Below are 17,816 nucleotides of genomic sequence, written 5' to 3' on the forward strand. Positions count from 1 at the left end.
CCTCCAATCGAAATCCGATAACGTGCCACGTGCACTCGAGTATTGCTTCAAGATGATGAAAAAGTCTGCGCCATTTTGGTAATGGCCATATTCCCTATAGGCGTGGAGAAATGCCTACGGTACTAGTTTCACATCGAGTCTAACATGGTAATTGGGCTCAAGTTTAGTGATGTTCTCTTTTAATTGTTTATTATTATAATTTTATTTTATTTTAAAATAAATAGATGTTGCATATAATAAACTATGGTTTAACGGGGTTTATTGAACCCTCATCATCAGTCAACATCTAAAGTTATGACTCTAGGGATAAAACATTTAGTTCTTAAATTTAGCAAATTTTATTATTTTTTCTATAAATAAATCAGTTTTGCAATCTTATTAGATCTTTACACATACATATGTGTGTAAAACAAAAAGACATCTTTAATTTTCAATTGAATCCACTTTCTAAGGAAGAGCTATTTACGAACACGTCATGTCGACCACTATGATAAGGAAGAATACAAAGAGTGGCCACCTCGCAAGCTTATAACCAATCCAAGAAGCCACCTGGTCAATTTAGAGGGAAACTTCGTCAATACCTGATCAGATAACATATAGCCACAGTGACTACAAGAGACGCCATGTTTTTCATCGACACTTGTCTCCTGCATACTTAACACATGGACAATACTTTAAAGCATATCAAAATCACTTGAGTCGCTATAAATTATACCAAGACAACAAGTCATTTGATTGTGTTCAAGAACACATGTAAAAAACCCATAATGACTTGGTTAAAAAAAAAAAACTTGCCTCGGTTGATAGGTAATAATGACATTAAGGCCATACGCGTCGGCCATCTTCACGTAGGCTGTCCAACCTCAACCTCAACTCCAATCCTAATCGAGAGACGTCTTCCCACACGTTTATTTGCGACAAAAAATAAATTCGATAACATCACCTTACGGTGAAGGTTGAAAGGGAAAAATGAAAAAGAAATAAAAGACAAAACAATAGATATCCATGAATTACTCATCATGTAATCAAAACACAGCTTGCTTAACAAAATTCAAATGTGTTGCCAAAACCGTGAGGCAAGAAAACCAGGGGAAAGCATCTTATGTCTGTTTTTTCTAAAACAAGCCTTTGCCTTGCTTCGGATTGCACCACCGAATTTTTCCACTTCAGTTTCTAATTTTATTCAATAAAACTTCTGCTGCAAATTTATAGTTTATACTTCACAAGTGAAGCCATTTTACTAAATTGTCAACACAAACATGGTTACGAAAAATCGTCAAACTCCGCAGACGAAGAATTTTTTTCTTCTCCAAATCACTGTTTTGAGTCGATCAAGTTCCTGATGACATACTGCAAAATGCCTCCGTGGTTGAAATAAGCCAATTCCACCTGCATTTGATTCAAGTGATCAATGCTTCAGTGAATCAGGGGGAAGGAAATTCAAACATTCAAGGATGGGCGCTCGGCTCCCTCAGTTTTTTAAGAGGAGATAAAATTACTGAAATGTTATTATTTTACCTCTGTATCGAATCGTACAGTGCAGGTGAATGACTTGCCACTGTCTGTGGTCACGGTGACATCTTGACCAGGTCTAATTTCGCTCACACTGCTGGGAAGATCAATAGTGTAGCGCTCAAGCCCAGTCAATCCATGAGTGTCGGCATCCTCTCCAGACTTGAAACATAGGGGAATGATGCCCATGCCCACCAAATTACTACGGTGAATTCGCTCAAAACTCTTGGCAATGACTGCTTTTACACCCTGAGTATGAGATTATTAATAGTACTACTAAGAGACAGCACAGGATGCATAGAATTTGAGAAGAATGAGATCCACATTTTTTCCACTCAAAGCTGTAAATGTTCAGGAAACGGGGAGAGAGAGAGAAACAGCATCACTGAATGGTGCATTTTTGTTAGTCGAGCAAAGAGACCGTAAATTACCAGTAACATTGGACCTTTTGCAGCCCAGTCTCGAGAACTTCCACTCCCATATTCAGCACCAGCCAAAATTATGGTTTCTTGTCCTGCGGCCTTGTACCTCTGTTAATAAATAAAATTGAATAATATTACAATTCACACATATAAAGCAATTTAGATGATTTCTGCAATATAAAAGCATTAACTTAATAGAACTCTCAGGCACAATAAAATGAATGATCCTTTCTAGTAAAAACAAATAATGAATGTTAGTCATTGAAATGAATACAACAACTTCAAATAGATCATAATGCAAAAGCAAAATTTCAAGGGTAATTAAATCATAAATATGAAATGTATGGGGATTAAGAATAGTAATTTACCATTGCAACATCATATACAGATAGTTTCTCTCCGCTGGGAATATGAATTGTTTTAGGTCCAACTTCACCTTTCAATAATTTGTTCACAATTCGGATATTAGCAAAAGTACCCCTGGCCATAATTTCATCATTACCACGTCGACTTCCGTAAGAGTTGAAATCTCTTCTATCTACCCCATGTTCCAAGAGAAATTTGGCTGCAGGGCTATCTTTGTGGATGCTACCAGCTGGGGAGATATGATCAGTTGTGATGCTATCTCCAAAGTTAAGCAAGCAGTAGGCATCCTTCACTCCGTGTGGACCTGGAGGTGACATGGTCATGTCTTTAAAATATGGTGGCTCATGGATGTAAGTTGATGCAGGATTCCAGGCATAAAGGCTACTAGATGGTACAGATAACTCATTCCACATGGGATTTCCTTTGGTGATTGCTTCATATGTTGCTTTAAACATATCAGGCAGCACACTCGATTGAACAACCTGAAGACAGAACAACAATGGAATCCTGAATTAGTTCCTAATTTTTTAAGCCTAGGAATCAAGGTAAAGCAGGCTGAGTAGCTCACATTAGCCACTTCTTCACTAGAAGGCCAAATATCCCTGAAAAAGATTCCTTTCCATCTTTCCCAGTTCCAATGGGTTCTGTCTCATAATCAATATCTACCTGCAGCATTGTGACCAATGAGAAATACACTTGATCTTTCCAAAAAAATAAGTAAATGAATAAAGAGGTCAAACAAAAAGCAGCTAAATTATGATAACAAAAGGACATCATACATGTCAATTTCAAGAACTATTTTTTTTAACAGAGATCCAGTTGTAACGAGATGAAGATACATACAGTGCCAGCAAGAGCATATGCAACAACGAGAGGAGGAGAAGCAAGATAGTTAGCCCTTGTCAAAGGATGTACACGTCCTTCAAAGTTTCTGTTTCCTGACAACACAGCTGCAGCCACCATATCTGGAAGCATGCAGAATACAGCCAATATGTCAGCTTCAAGCATTCCTATGCAAGGACAACCAACTATATTCTCATCAAATAATTTACCATTTTCAGAGATAGCTGATGCCACAGATTCATCAATATCTCCAGAATTCCCAATACATGTAGTGCAGCCATATCCCACTATGTGAAACCCTAACTGATTCAAATACTTCTGCAAGCCACTGTGGTGCATCGATGAGTTAGCGATATGAAATAAAGAAGAGCATTCTTCATATGGATAACATGCTCTTTCAGATCAATGGAAAGTACCTCTTTTGCAGGTATTTGGTTACAACCCCAGAACCTGGAGCAAGACTTGGCTTAATCCATGGCTTGACCTATTAAAAGAATGGTCCAAAAATATGTACCCATGTAAACATTCTGGCTAGAAAAAAAGCCTCAACATTTCTACATCAAAATATCATTTTAAGATAAAACAAAAACTAATCTTTTTCCAGTGAATAATTTGCCACTGTGAAGAGATTACCCCAAGAGATAACTTTCTGCCTTTTAATAACACAAAAATTGGAAAACTTTCATGAGTATAATGGTTGCATTTTAAATTTTAAGAACTGCTCCAGTTGGCAATGTTCAATTTTCTCATTATGAATTACTACAATGATGAGAAGATTCATATATGACAGGTATAAGGGAAAGAAAGCCTACCTCCAATCTTAATTCACAAGCTTTCTTTGCAACCAGAGCAGCTCCAAGCATCACACTAGGGTTTGAAGTATTTGTGCAACTAGTAATAGCGGCTATAACCACATCTCCATGCCTCAATTCTGCCGGAGTCCCATGGAATGAAAACTTTGCAACCTTATTCTCAGATTCCTTGGGTATTGCAAACCCCTGTAACAAGAGAATGCAGGTAAAGTGAACAGGGGAAGAGAACATTAGAGGAGGAGAATGCACTTAACAATTTATTTCAGCTCCTCTTTTTAGTAAGAGAAAATTCAGGGACCATATTGTTCTTATCATATGACCAGATGATTTTCCATTTATCACACCATTCAAGAATTCATCAGTTGTGTCCACCCTTATAATATTAGATATGAAAAGTGTTATTTTATAAGCACATAGTAGTCTTTACATCTATATTTCCAAGAAGGAAAAATCAAGACCCTTCCAAAATTTATAAAGATCATACCTTAAATCCAACTTTGTTGTCTAAGCATGCATGCCAATCTGTTTTCATTTCTTTCAGAGAAACTCGATCATGAGGCCTGCAATAGAGCAATCAGATACTATAACAGGAATACCAAAAATTAAACAAGATTTTTCATCTTAGAAGATTGCAGTTTCCAGATATCAGAAATACTTTTACCTCTTGGGGCCTGATATACAGGGTTCAACTTCCTCAAGTTTCAATTCCAGGTAGGAAGAGTACACTTTGTCAATCTGAGGCTGAGTTTAGGAGCAAATTCTTAGTCAGAAAGACAGAAACTGTATGCTGAAATTTTTTAAATCATAAAAGAATGAACCTAAGTGTATATTTACCTCATTGTAGTCCACAAACATCTTATTGGCCCGTAAATAAGATTCTATCATTGCAATCTACAAGAGTGTAGATAAGTTGGTAAATCAAATGTCGATACATCATATGAAACAATTATTTATTCTAAGTGGCTTACAGTCTCATCACTCCTCCCAGTCAATTGCAGATATTGCAGGGTGACATAATCCACAGGGAAAAATCCCATGGTTGCACCATACTCGGGAGACATGTTGGCAATAGTTGCACGGTCTGCTAATGACAATTCGCTCATGCCTTCCCCTGTATAAAGATAGAGGGGAAACATGTACCATTTGATAAAAGTAGCACAAGAAACAATGAATAAGTTACCACATAGTGGTTGTATTGAAGACTATACCATAGAATTCCACAAACTTGCCAACAACCCCATGCTTCCTCAGCATTTGAGTAACTGTCAACACCAAATTGGTAGCTGTCACACCATTTCTCAACTTTCCTAGTAGTTTAAACCCGACAACACCTGGCAAGACCATGCTCATGGGCTATGTGCAAGAAGCCAAGTGTACGATCATTAGCTAAGGAGTTTGCCAATCAAAATTAAAAGTTCATGCTTTCAGCAATGTATTAAAAGAAAGAAGAAATTTATTAGGACAATTAACCTGGCCAAGCATGGCAGCTTCGGCTTCTATACCACCAACGCCCCAGCCAGCAACACCCAATCCATCAATCATAGTTGTATGAGAATCAGTTCCAACAACGCTATCGGGGTAAAGCACACCATTTGTGTTGAAAACAACTCTTCCAAGATATTCTAAATTGACCTGTTAACCAAGATTACAGAAACTTGTGTGAGGACACAAAAATGCTGGCAAACACATGTATTATGTTTCCATGATAAACAAAGCTTGTCAGTAGCGGCATCCAATTTCTTTCTCCCTTGCTGGCATTATAACAAATCATTTGCAAGAATAGCAGCATTTAATTATTTATTTACAGCTAATAAAAAACTTATTATGATCTCTTCATGTAGCATAAAAAAATGCTTGGTACCTGATGTACTATTCCTGATCCAGGAGGAACAACAAGCATGTTATCAAATGCACTAGAACCCCACTTGAGAAAAGCAAATCTTTCTTTGTTCCTTTGGAATTCAAGTTCCATGTTTGCCTGCACTGCATTTTCCGACCTTGCCACATCAACCTGAACTGAGTGATCAATAACAAGATCCACAGGAACCTGCAAACATCAATTTCAAGATAAGCAAATAATTAAAACTGTTATCCAAGTTATAAAATCAACAATTCAAAATAAAAAGTTTCTTTAGTTATTTCAATAGAACCCATAAAAATAATAATCTAACTTACCAAGGGATTAATTTTATTAGAATCACCACCAAGCTTGTTCATAGCATCTCGCATGCAGGCGAGATCAACAACAGCAGGTACACCAGTAAAATCCTGAAAAGGAAAAAACAAGAGAAAACAGAGAGCAATGTTAGAAACCAAAGATTCCTAGTTATGCAAGTTCGTATTACAAACATTATTATCCTTTAAACAATACCATCATAGTAAAATTTTGGATAAAGTGCAGACCTGAAGAAGCACTCGAGCTGGCTTAAACGGAATCTCAACTTGCTTGGGAGATGTGTTCTCCCAGTCAATGATCTTCTCAACATCCTTGCTCTTAACTTGAAAGTCATCGCAGTTACGTATGGCAGATTCAAGTAGTATTTTAATAGAGTAAGGAAGTTTATCTGCACAACAAGCATCAATGTCAAATCAACGAAACATAACAAGCTTTGTTTGATTGAAGAGAAAACGCTAAAAAAATGTGAAAACCGAGCTTCTTCGGTTTGAATAATCACTAAACAACCGCCAGATTAGCTTAAAAACTCATCGATTCATTTCAATTCATACACTCCATTCTCTTTCCTATCATTTATTAACAACCGAAGCAAATTTAAAATATAAAATAAGGAACTGACCGATCCTTGGATCATTGAGAGCAGGTAAAGAATAGTATTTTCCAAATTCACCACCATCTGGCTTCTCCAAAGTCTTCAAAATGGAATTGAAAGAATTCGCTGAAGCTAAAACGAAGTTCCAAAATCAGTTAGATGAGTAAATAACCGCAAAAATAGGAAAAGAAATCGAAAGAAGAAATGAGAGAAGGACGCAGATATTGTTGAAGTGGCTTACCCATGGCAATGATCCAATAGACGACTGATTGATGAAAACGAAGCGAGATCTAAAAGAAAGCGTGAGATTGAAAATGGGATTGAGGTCGGAGTAGGTCAGGTCAGGCTTTGTTCTCCGTGAGTTCAAATCAAACACAAAGACTTGGATATTGACATTATGTAATTTATTTTTATATTCTAAATTCTAATGCTAAAAGGGTAAAAAGGCATAAGGAAAAATCAAATAAAAATTAGAAGAGATGTGGGATATTCTGATCTGATGTGGTTTCCACGTGCTTGGCAAATGGCACTCACAAGTTTATAATGTTTTTGTTAAATTCCGTTATAGGTCCCCCAAACTATGAACCATTTTTTAAATTAATCTCAAAACTTCACACATTTTAATTAGGATGACAAAACCCGAATCCTGTGATGGATTTTGAACTGTTCTACACCAAATTTATCCATAATTTAATACATTTCACATCAAATTCAAGTTAGTATTTAACGTCAAAATTGAACACATTAAGCGATTTTAGTAGTAAAAGGAAGTGTTGTTCTTTCTAGAGATTTCAAATTTGAGCATATAAGTATGCAAGGTGTGTGTCATTGTCAATTAGCTAAGAAAATTCTGAATAGATACTACCTTATAATCACCTCAGGCTAATAAGAAAAATCAAAGTTGATGACTAGACTAAAAGACATAAGGACTTGATTGATACAAAACTAATACTTTTATGATTCAATTAATAGATTTTGAGGTTTGAGGACCAATTAAGCATTTCAATAATAGTTTAGAGATGTTTTGTTAAATGAACTCTAATATTTTTGAACCGACAATATGCACATGATGGTGAACCTTCAAAAAGAAAAGGAGTGAGAGTATGCGATGTGGCGCAGGCCAAGGCCCAATTGTTTTCATAAACAAAAGTTATTTTTCCTATCAAACAAGGACAATGAAATGAAGGAATGGCCATTTAATTTTGACTAACATTGCACTTACCTTTCCTTGTGTCTTTTTTTAGCTTGCAATGCCCAGAGGACCCCACAAGTTAGGTTGGGTATCCCTTAATACCTCTTATTAATTTCTTTTATAATATAACAAAATGATATCTTATTAATTATTCAAAGTCTTTAAAAATTAAAACATTTTTTATTATTAAAATATTTATATCTTTTATGGTATCCCTAACAAATATTTTTTATTTAAAAATCCTAATATTTTATTTTCAATCGGCCGATTAAAATCTTTATTATAAAATAAACCTCAATTAAATACAAGGGCCCAAAACGAATCGTTTAGGATCAAAACAGACCTAGTGAAGAAAAGAGGAACTAAAGCAAATGAAAGGACAGAAAAAGAAGAAGAAGAAACACTCGTAAAAGAAATACAGACAAAGGAAAATGAAATCCCAGAAAATATTTATATCGATACTTGGTCGTTCTTTTAAATTTTTCCATGGCCCCTCTCATTCTTATTAAAAGTACTAATGCAACTAACAACCTTAGAGTTGTTTTGTTTTAAAATCTGTAAGATTTGCCGACAATCATCATGTTCTTTGGTTAGGAAATATCTTTTATTTTGACGAAACTCCATCAACAAACTTGATCCTACCCTTAAAATATATCATTCTATCTGTTTACAAAAATAATAGAAAAATAGTCATTCATAATTTTTTAACATTATCTCATTTTACTCGCATATAAAAAACTCAAACCTAATGGAAAATTAAAATATATGTTCTAACATAATTATTTTAAATTATTATATAGACTAAAAGGTGTTCATCTATAATATGGGTGAAAAACAACATTTTCAGTTAAATAATATATTTATAAAAAATTACTCGATAAATTATAAGTAAAATAATAAAAGGTCCATATATAAACATATTAATCTCATATTTGAACCCTAAATATTGATTTTTTTTAAAAAATATTTTATTTAAAGATATAACAATCTTCTTATTATTGCGTTAAAAAGTTCAACATATATCTATTTGGCAGTGATGAAATTGAAAACCACCATTGGGCTACCCACAGATTCATGAAGGTGTTGGTAAGGTCGTACATATCTTCATTTTTAAGAGCTTAATTATATATATGCAAAGGGCAAAGGGGTTACGTATCGGGAAATCGGCCATTCACGCAGGTCATTATTCAGCTTACCCCACCAACAAAATCAATAAGCCTACCATTCACATTATTAAAGGAATTTATAGTCTCGACCGCTTCAATTTCATTGGATGAAAGAAGAACTTAGAAGAGAAAAAAGAAAAGAGAGTCATTGCATAGGCAAATCTTTTCATAATCTAGCCAAAAACGACAATCCCACCCACAGAATTACTTCAACCCTATCCCATGCTTTAACTTGATATTAACAACATGATTAAAATGTTGGTGGGAATATTATTTGACTAATTAATTAGCAGCATCAATGATTATTAGGTCTATCAAGTTCCAGAAATCTGGATTTTCTTTTTCACAACTCAAATCAACAGATCTTTGATTTTGCATTATTTCAAGAATTTTCGAGCCTTCTTGACGTCTATATCTTCTTTTTGTTGTTGTTATGTTACCTTATATATATGTACACGGTCTAAATCATATATATTTATATAAATTTCCATTTGATAATATATTTAATGGTATATAAATTTTGACATAGTTGTTCCAAGATAATTTTGAAATTTAGCGATCAACAATTCTTAGATATGCGATGACTTTAAAATTAGACCATAATATCCTATTTTTGAAGAGAAGTATTTTATGTGATGATGACATGATTTTCTTTATAAAAATAGATTCTAATATTATCATATGCGCTATTTAAAATTAGAAGTTAATGTTTTAAATTTTAAGATTTACGATATCTAAATAGAATACACGATATTATTAGAATTTCGGTTGTAAAAAAATTCATTGTTAGTGCATAAAATAATAATATAGTTTTAAACTGATAATTTAACGATTAAAATCTAATCTTTAATTTCATTAATATTTATATGCATCTATATTTTATCTCAACTGCATCTTAAGAGGAAACATATGTCCTCTTTCCCAGCTCTTTTACTGTAAACATGCCCATGAAAGGAAGTATCAACCTAAAAAACAAACATTTCGGAAAAATCAGCGCAGGCGAGTAAAATACAGGTTTGAAAAGATGGGGTGGTTGGTTAGTTGGGACTTGGGAAAATAGCAGCATTCGATAAGAAATCTCATCACCTAATAGATACCACCAAAATTTACACGAGTCCATTGTATTGTGTATTTTTAGTCGGACTAATACTTTTATTATGATTTAATTGTTAATAGGGTAAAGCACACAAATGATCCCCGACTATAGGATGTTGTTTTGTTGAGTTTACTGATAATTAAAAGTTACAAAATAATTTCTCAACTATAGGGTATTGTTTTGTCGAGTCCTTCAACTATTAAAAGTTACAAAATAGTCAGTCGACTATTCATATGTTCCGAACTCGTCATTTTTCGTTAATAAACTTGTGACCGTCTGAGTTGGACGTTAACATTTTTTATTAAGATATGATAAAATTTTATCTGAGAATCATTTTGAGCTGTATTTTATGAATAGACTCTCTAGTTACATGATACCTTCGAGTTAGTGCTTGAAATATTATGCCATCGAGCTAATGCTTGAAAGCAACGATAGTGCTAGTAGATATCAATAAAATATGATTTTGTTATATCCAAATTAATATATTAAAGTCTAGCTCATATTTCCATTAATTTTTTAGTAGAAAATGATGAGTTTGGAACATATGAATAGTTGAGTGATCATTTTATAACTTTTAATAGTCAGAGGACTCGACAAAATAATGTCCTACAGTCGGGAGACTATTTTATAACTTTTAATAGTAGAGGAACTCAACAAAATATTGTCCCATAGTCGAGGGAACATTTGTGTATTTTACCCTTGTTGATATTAACAGTAATGTTTATTGGTTAATTCTACTATGCATCCTATCAGAGTGAATGCTACATGTCTGACGTCTAAAAGAAACTTTTTTTTGTTTTGGTAAAGAGATTTATCCTCACCACTTTTCACTATTTAGATTTAACTAATTTTATATATTTAAATTAAAGAGTAAACTACAATATTAGTCACCAACCTCTTTTCTACTTTGGTCATTAAATTTTGAATAAAATAATCATTAACGTTAATATATATATATATATATATATATATATTATTTTCCTCATATTTTCACATCATTTACTATCTCCTCATTATCAGTCTATATGTTATTTTAAAAATAATTTTATTCAAATCATGTCACTACCTAATCTAAGAAAATAAATTAAGGAATTGGGAAGAGAAGGGACTCAAACCCAGACCTCTTGAGGTATTGCGTTTAACCATTCAGTTAAACCAAGAATTTATTTATATTCTACTAAAATTTATATTTAATTTGATTATACAAAAATAAAGCAAAAATTTATATTCTTAACAAGTGTAACCCCCTCAGACCGATGCGGATAGCCCGATCCGATCTAGAGTGTCACATTAGGCCACCGGAGCGACCCACCGTAAAAATAGCAGAAAATTTAAAACTTTTTATCAGAACATATAAACTCATAAAATCATTTATGAATACTAAATAAAATTTTTCAGTATTCGAAATCAAACAGATTTTCAGACTCGTATATAAAACAAAATATAATTACATGCCTCCTAATCACATGTATCATACTCTGAAAACAATGCCGGAAGAACTCCATTACTGTTGTCGATAGTTGCACTGGTACAATTCTTTTAACCTGCAATGTTGAGTAATAGAGTGAGCTTCGGAAAGCTCAGTAATACAGAACTACCAAGTGATGCTAAAGGACATGCAGATAAATGTGAAGCCATAATTTCCTTATTGAATCAAACGTGGATTCCATTAGTAGTTCATCGAGTAAAAACCATGAAGATCACAGTTCATAGGAAGCATTCATAGTATCACGTTTTCATGAGATCGAATAGGATGCCTAGTGTGTTCCAACAGTACGATAAAATCATAGTAGGTACAATAAACGAGTAATAGTTCAGTAAATCATCATAAAATCATAATAAAGTTTCACTTTTGAAACTCGTAGTTTAAATCCTTTTCATGTACACCATCCGCAGTTCCTCAGAACTACGTACTTAGGGCTTACCTTAAGCACACAGCAAAAAGGAAGCCACCTAAGGATAGGCTTTGGGCCTTATCCTTAGGCCCGTAAGTCTATAGGGCTTACCCTAAGCACACGGCAAAAAGGGAGCCAACCTAATGGAGTATATTGGGGCCCGTGAGCCTACCCAAGAGTCACATTAGGTCCGTAATCATCGTTATCATATATCAGTGAAAACTAATAATCATATATCAGTCATAGTTCATAAACCATCACCGTAAGTTGGTGCATCATAAAACAATAACCATAGATTTTAGTGTACCTCATTTCAAAACAGATAAAACAATTATTTAGTACATAGGGAACACACTAGAGGATCCAAGTATTTTTCATAGGCATTTTGTAGTGCAATTTGATCGGATTCCAATAATAAGATCTTATTGAAGAGAATCGATTTCTAACCGATCTAATCAGACATTTCAGATTGATACTTTTAGAATTCCACTAAGTTTCTATATGCATCAGGAAAACATTCAGGAACCTTTATACATAATAATTCTAAATTCAGATTTACTGTGAGTGATTCTATTACCCAAACAATCAGGGGTATTCAGGAATATACTTTGAATTCATAGGAATTCAGACCAATTGAACCAAATGAGGTATTCAGAATCTTTTCCTTCTGCTTTACTTGCGTTTTCCAACATGACCAAAGTGATTTTAGATGAAAATATAGAATCGAAGATTCAAGTCATTTACAATCTATGACTATCGATCATATTATCAAACAACTCGAGTTATACAACTCCCAAACTGATGCATGTCAACAAGTCAATTCATTATCCTTCCAGTGTATTCACTCTTTAATACCATAATGTAGATCCATAGATCATCCCCATAATCATCACTGAATAAATCTTCCAACGGTCTTTATTTCATTTCCACGTTTCAACAATATCAGGAAATACGGACGTACTTGATCCATGGCTCATAACCCATAAGGACAATTCATCATGTAAGTTCAACAGTGTTTACAAACTCATCCAATCACCTATTTAATCCTCAGTCATTGATGTTACTTAGTTCGTTTAGTAAGCAAGTCTATCCCGATTACTTTAAAGTTTTCTAGAATAATTCAAACGTTTTTGAATTTCAAATACACGTTGTACTTCATTTCAGTTCAATTTATTCATATAATAAAGTCATTCTGGTATTCGTGTTGATTTGACTCACGAATACCCACTTATTAGTACTGTATGCGCTCTAGAGTTGAGCTGAGCCAAGTACTTCCAGAATTATTATCGATCCAAATTTGAGAAGATGAACAAACATTCAAGTGGTACTTATATCATTCAGGTAATGATATAGCACTAACGTTAGTTGATCACTTAAGCTGCGTTGCATAACTTTTAAGAGTAATACAACATCCATGTTTATTTGGATTCCTTAATTAATCCAAGACATTTACTTATTCTAGGCCAATAGGGTATTTTGGTTATTTTGGTGCTCAACGTTTTTCTATTCATTTCAAAGCTTGAGTATATCCATTCATTCATGAGTTTGGTGACATTCTTGAGTCATTTCCATTCCAGGGGTATTTTGGTCATTTTACAAATCTAGAATATTTTAATCATTTCCTTCCGTTCGGTCTTATTATTTAATTCAAACTTATCATTTATGTCAGTCCCTTTGAACTATTCTAACAAAATATCACCATCGATAAATTATTATTCTTCACGTACTTACTCAAGTAAAAGATTTCCAAGTTAAATGCCTTCTCAGATGTTACTAACAGATTATCAGAATTTTCCATACAAAAATAGGATCTCAACAATCAAATCAGTAATTTATCGGTTTAAAAATAAATTCTCATGTTACTTCCTCATTCAGAGTCAACTTGGACTATTTTTACCTTTCAAGGGCATTTTCGTAATTTCTTAATCAGATAATTTCGGTATTAACTCTTAACGAAAATAATTATACTTTATAGATCCAATGGTTAATTGCTTTCCCGAACATTCTTTGATCTCGAAATGATTCTTTAACAGACTTATAGTATCTTATACAAACCCTTTTAGGGTTAAAAACCAATTATCCAAATTTTCTAAGCAAAACTAGCGTTTCTTATGCACATCTGTAATTATATCGGATCAATATGTCTTTTCAGAGTTATTAACCAACTTCCAGGGACAATTCTTGTCATCCTCAAACATAAGGGTATTTTCGTAATTTTACCATACCGGAGTATTCTCATAATTTCCCATCCAAGTACCTTTAACATTTAACCTTTAAAATATAAGTTACAAATCCATGGCTGATTTCTTTATCATAAATCACACAACTTGTAATTTAATTCTAACATTCCCTCAATCTTTTATATTAATCATTCTATCCGAATTCAATTATCGAATTTCTACCACATTCATATCGAGTGTATAAATTAATCAACTCCACAAAAGTGATCAACATTATCTTATTCATGCATTTACCAATATCAACATGTTCCATAAAGCATAAAGAGGTAGTAAAGTATTACCTCGATTTCTGTGCCATACTGATCAACCATTTAAACTCCATTCGAACGTCCTCGATCTTGAAATCAACTTCCAATATTTTCCTCACGATCCAGGCCATCAAAATTACTAACTTGTATCAAAATAATTTCCCTCGCCATAAAGATAGCTTATTAGAATTGAAATAATAATTTGGAAACTCAATTAGTATAATAGAATACTTGTGGGGCTACTTTAATAATTAATTACTAAAATTAGGGACTAAAGCGAATTAATTTGTATTATTGAGCAATAAACTAAAACTAAAGGAAACTATGAGACAAGGCCAAGTTCTTACCAAACCTTGAGTACTCATGATGCGATTTTCCACTTTATTTATTTTTAAGTCTCCACCCACGTGATTCTCTTGTTAGAATCATAACCCCATTTTTTTCAACCTTTCAATCCATTTCTTTAACATTTCATCTTTTTTTCCAAATGCTCTATACACAAATATGATTTCACGATCAGCCTGTCACTGATCGCCGTGACCATCGTATCGACCACCGTTTTCAGTCACCACCCAGGAAGTAAAATACATTGCTCGAACCACCTTATGTTTCTCATCCCAAATCCGAACTTCGATCATCCAAAACCATCACCAATCATCGTAAATCTAGAGAAAACATTCGGCTTTCTTGAAGTAAATCACGATGGCCTGCCTCTGATGACCTTTCGATGAAGCTAAAATCGAGTTATGTTGTTCATGGCATCAGCGAGGACCCTTTCACCGCCACTTTATTTCCAGGATTGGGTTTTCGGATAGGCATATAGACTGGTAGAGGCAGACTCATGGATGATAAAGCTTTGCTTGAACTGCAACAAGGTTATGCGCTCACCTGTGAGACACAAAGGCTTTGCCCCATAAACAAAAGAAAACAGTACAAGTAAATGAAGCAGAGTCAGCTGAAAAGCTGAGTCCATAGCAATGACTCAATTGTTTTACGTCCAAAACTCTTGGATTTTCCATGAAAATTGAGTGCAGATTTACTATTTATTAACACTGCAAATTAAACTGTTTATTCTCTTCAAGACAGATCGTGAAGACTATGCATAAGAGTCATTTTTTCCAGCTATTTCAAACACCTGTATTTAAAACCGAGTTAAACTATAAAAATCTTGCAGCATGTGGTTCTCTTTTTTCCAGGTTATAATATTAAAAATAATAATAAAATTCCCATCAATCCAAAAGATATGAATTCACGTGAACTCCAGAACCTCCTAAAGCTAAAAGAGTTCTTAATCTCTAATTTTGGTATTGTAAAAGATAGAAACACAATGATTTAAGAAATAATATTTTTTATTATAGGGCTCACTTTTGAAGCAACTAGCAATAACAAACAAAAGTATTGGCGGTGGAGTGGTTGTAGTACTTGTAGAAAGAGACAAAGAAGAAATGGGGTGTTACAATTATCCCCTCCTTAAAAGAATTTCGTCCTCGAAATTCTTTTATGTCACAGAATTACAGAAATGAAATTTCCATCAATTATTCCATATCTTCAAGTAGCTTTTAAAAAAGAGAAAATAACCTCAGTGACCAAAAATCTCAGATAATATACGATTTTGACCAACTTTTTTTTGGATTTGCGAAAATGACCAACAAAATCGCAATGTGATCTCTAATTCGCATTGCGATCTCCACTATCGCAAATTCACGTTGCATTTCGCGTTGTGATTTTTCATTTCGCGTTGCGATTTTCCAGTTCGCGTTGCGATAGTTGAAAATCGCGTTGCGATTTTCTATTTCGTGTTGCGATAGTCTACAGTTGTCGTTGCGATTTTCCAAATCTACAGTTGTTGTTGCGATAGTCTACAGTTGTCGTTGCGATTTTCTAAATTCTTTGCGAAAATTCGTTGTGATAGTTAAAAAAAATATTTTGTTTCTCTAAAAAGATAGTATCCGCGCGGACGTGTCGAAGACACATATTACCACGACCACGACCACGACCCGACCCAACCCGACTCGAGACGAGATGGACGGCGGTGGCGGTGGCGCGCGAGAGTCCCCCTTGTTCTCTATCACTCAACAAGGAAGTGAGAAAGCCAAGCCTTAAATACTATTCCCAATAGTGTTTCCAATACTATGTGGGATTTGAGCATTACCAACAATTGTTCTCAATACTATGTGGGATTGACCCTTAAATAGTGATATTATTTTTGAATGTTTTGCTTAAAATTGCAATAATCGCGATTGATTGTAGATTAACTTTTAATTATGACATATTTAATCGTATAATACTAATGCAATTGGTTGCTAATTCAGTTGTTTTAAGGTGCATGATTGTTAATTGTTTCCTGAATAATCACATTGTATTGGAAACAAGTGTTGGTAATGCTCAATCCCACATAGTATTGGAAACACTATTCGGAATGATATTTAAGGCTTGGCTTTCCCACTTCCTTATTGAGTGATAAAGAACAAGGGAGACTCTCGCGCGCCGCCGCCGTCCGTATCGGGTCAGATCGTGGTCGTGGTCGTGGTCGTGGTAATACGTGTCTTCGACACGTCCACGCGGATACTATCTTTTTAGAGAAAATTCTTAAGAAACAAAATCTTTTTTTAATTATCACAACGAATTTGGAAAATCGCAACGCGATTTTCAACTACCGCAACGCGAAATGGAAAATCGCAACGCGAAATGCAACGCGAATTTGCGATAGTGGAGATCGCAATGCGAATTAGAGATCGCATTGCGATTTTGTTGGTTATTTTCACAAATCCAAAAAAAGTTTGTCAAAATCGTATATTATCTAGGATTTTTGGTCACTGAGGTTATTTTCTCTTTAAAAAAATACGGATCATCCACTAATCCTTAACCAGTTGAGCAACCATTCTTATAAGAACTTTTCCTTATTTCAATAAAAGAATCAGAACAAATTTATCCTTGTAGAAACAATTCAGACTTAGTTACGAAATTAGGCTCATAGAGCGATAACATATCCCAAGTTCATTTTTGGAGTTAGATCGTAATTTCTCATATGAGAAACTCTCACATGGCTCGTGAGGTACTTTACAGAATTCAGATAGACGTTACTGACATTCCTTCTCAAAATGACAGTCCTAACGGATGAAAATTTAGGTTTGATCATTACAGATAGGGACTCAACCTTGGAGTTCCGACTCAGAGATGTACGATTGTAGTTTAGGGGCATGTACTGATCAGACATATTTTCAAATTCGACTGGCCGATCTATCTTGAAAATTTT

At 34.1% G+C, this 17,816-nt stretch overlaps 1 pseudogene; it reads right to left on the reverse strand.

Moving 5' to 3' along the window:
• Nucleotides 1-1,162: 1,162 nt before the first annotated feature.
• LOC120127011 lies at nt 1,163-7,081 on the reverse strand (annotated as a pseudogene).
• Between the last annotated feature and the right edge of the window lie 10,735 nt (nt 7,082-17,816).

Source organism: Hibiscus syriacus, unplaced genomic scaffold (assembly GCF_006381635.1).
Source record: "Hibiscus syriacus cultivar Baekdansim isolate YM2019G1 unplaced genomic scaffold, ASM638163v2 tig00110462_pilon, whole genome shotgun sequence".
NCBI lineage: Eukaryota > Viridiplantae > Streptophyta > Magnoliopsida > Malvales > Malvaceae > Hibiscus > Hibiscus syriacus.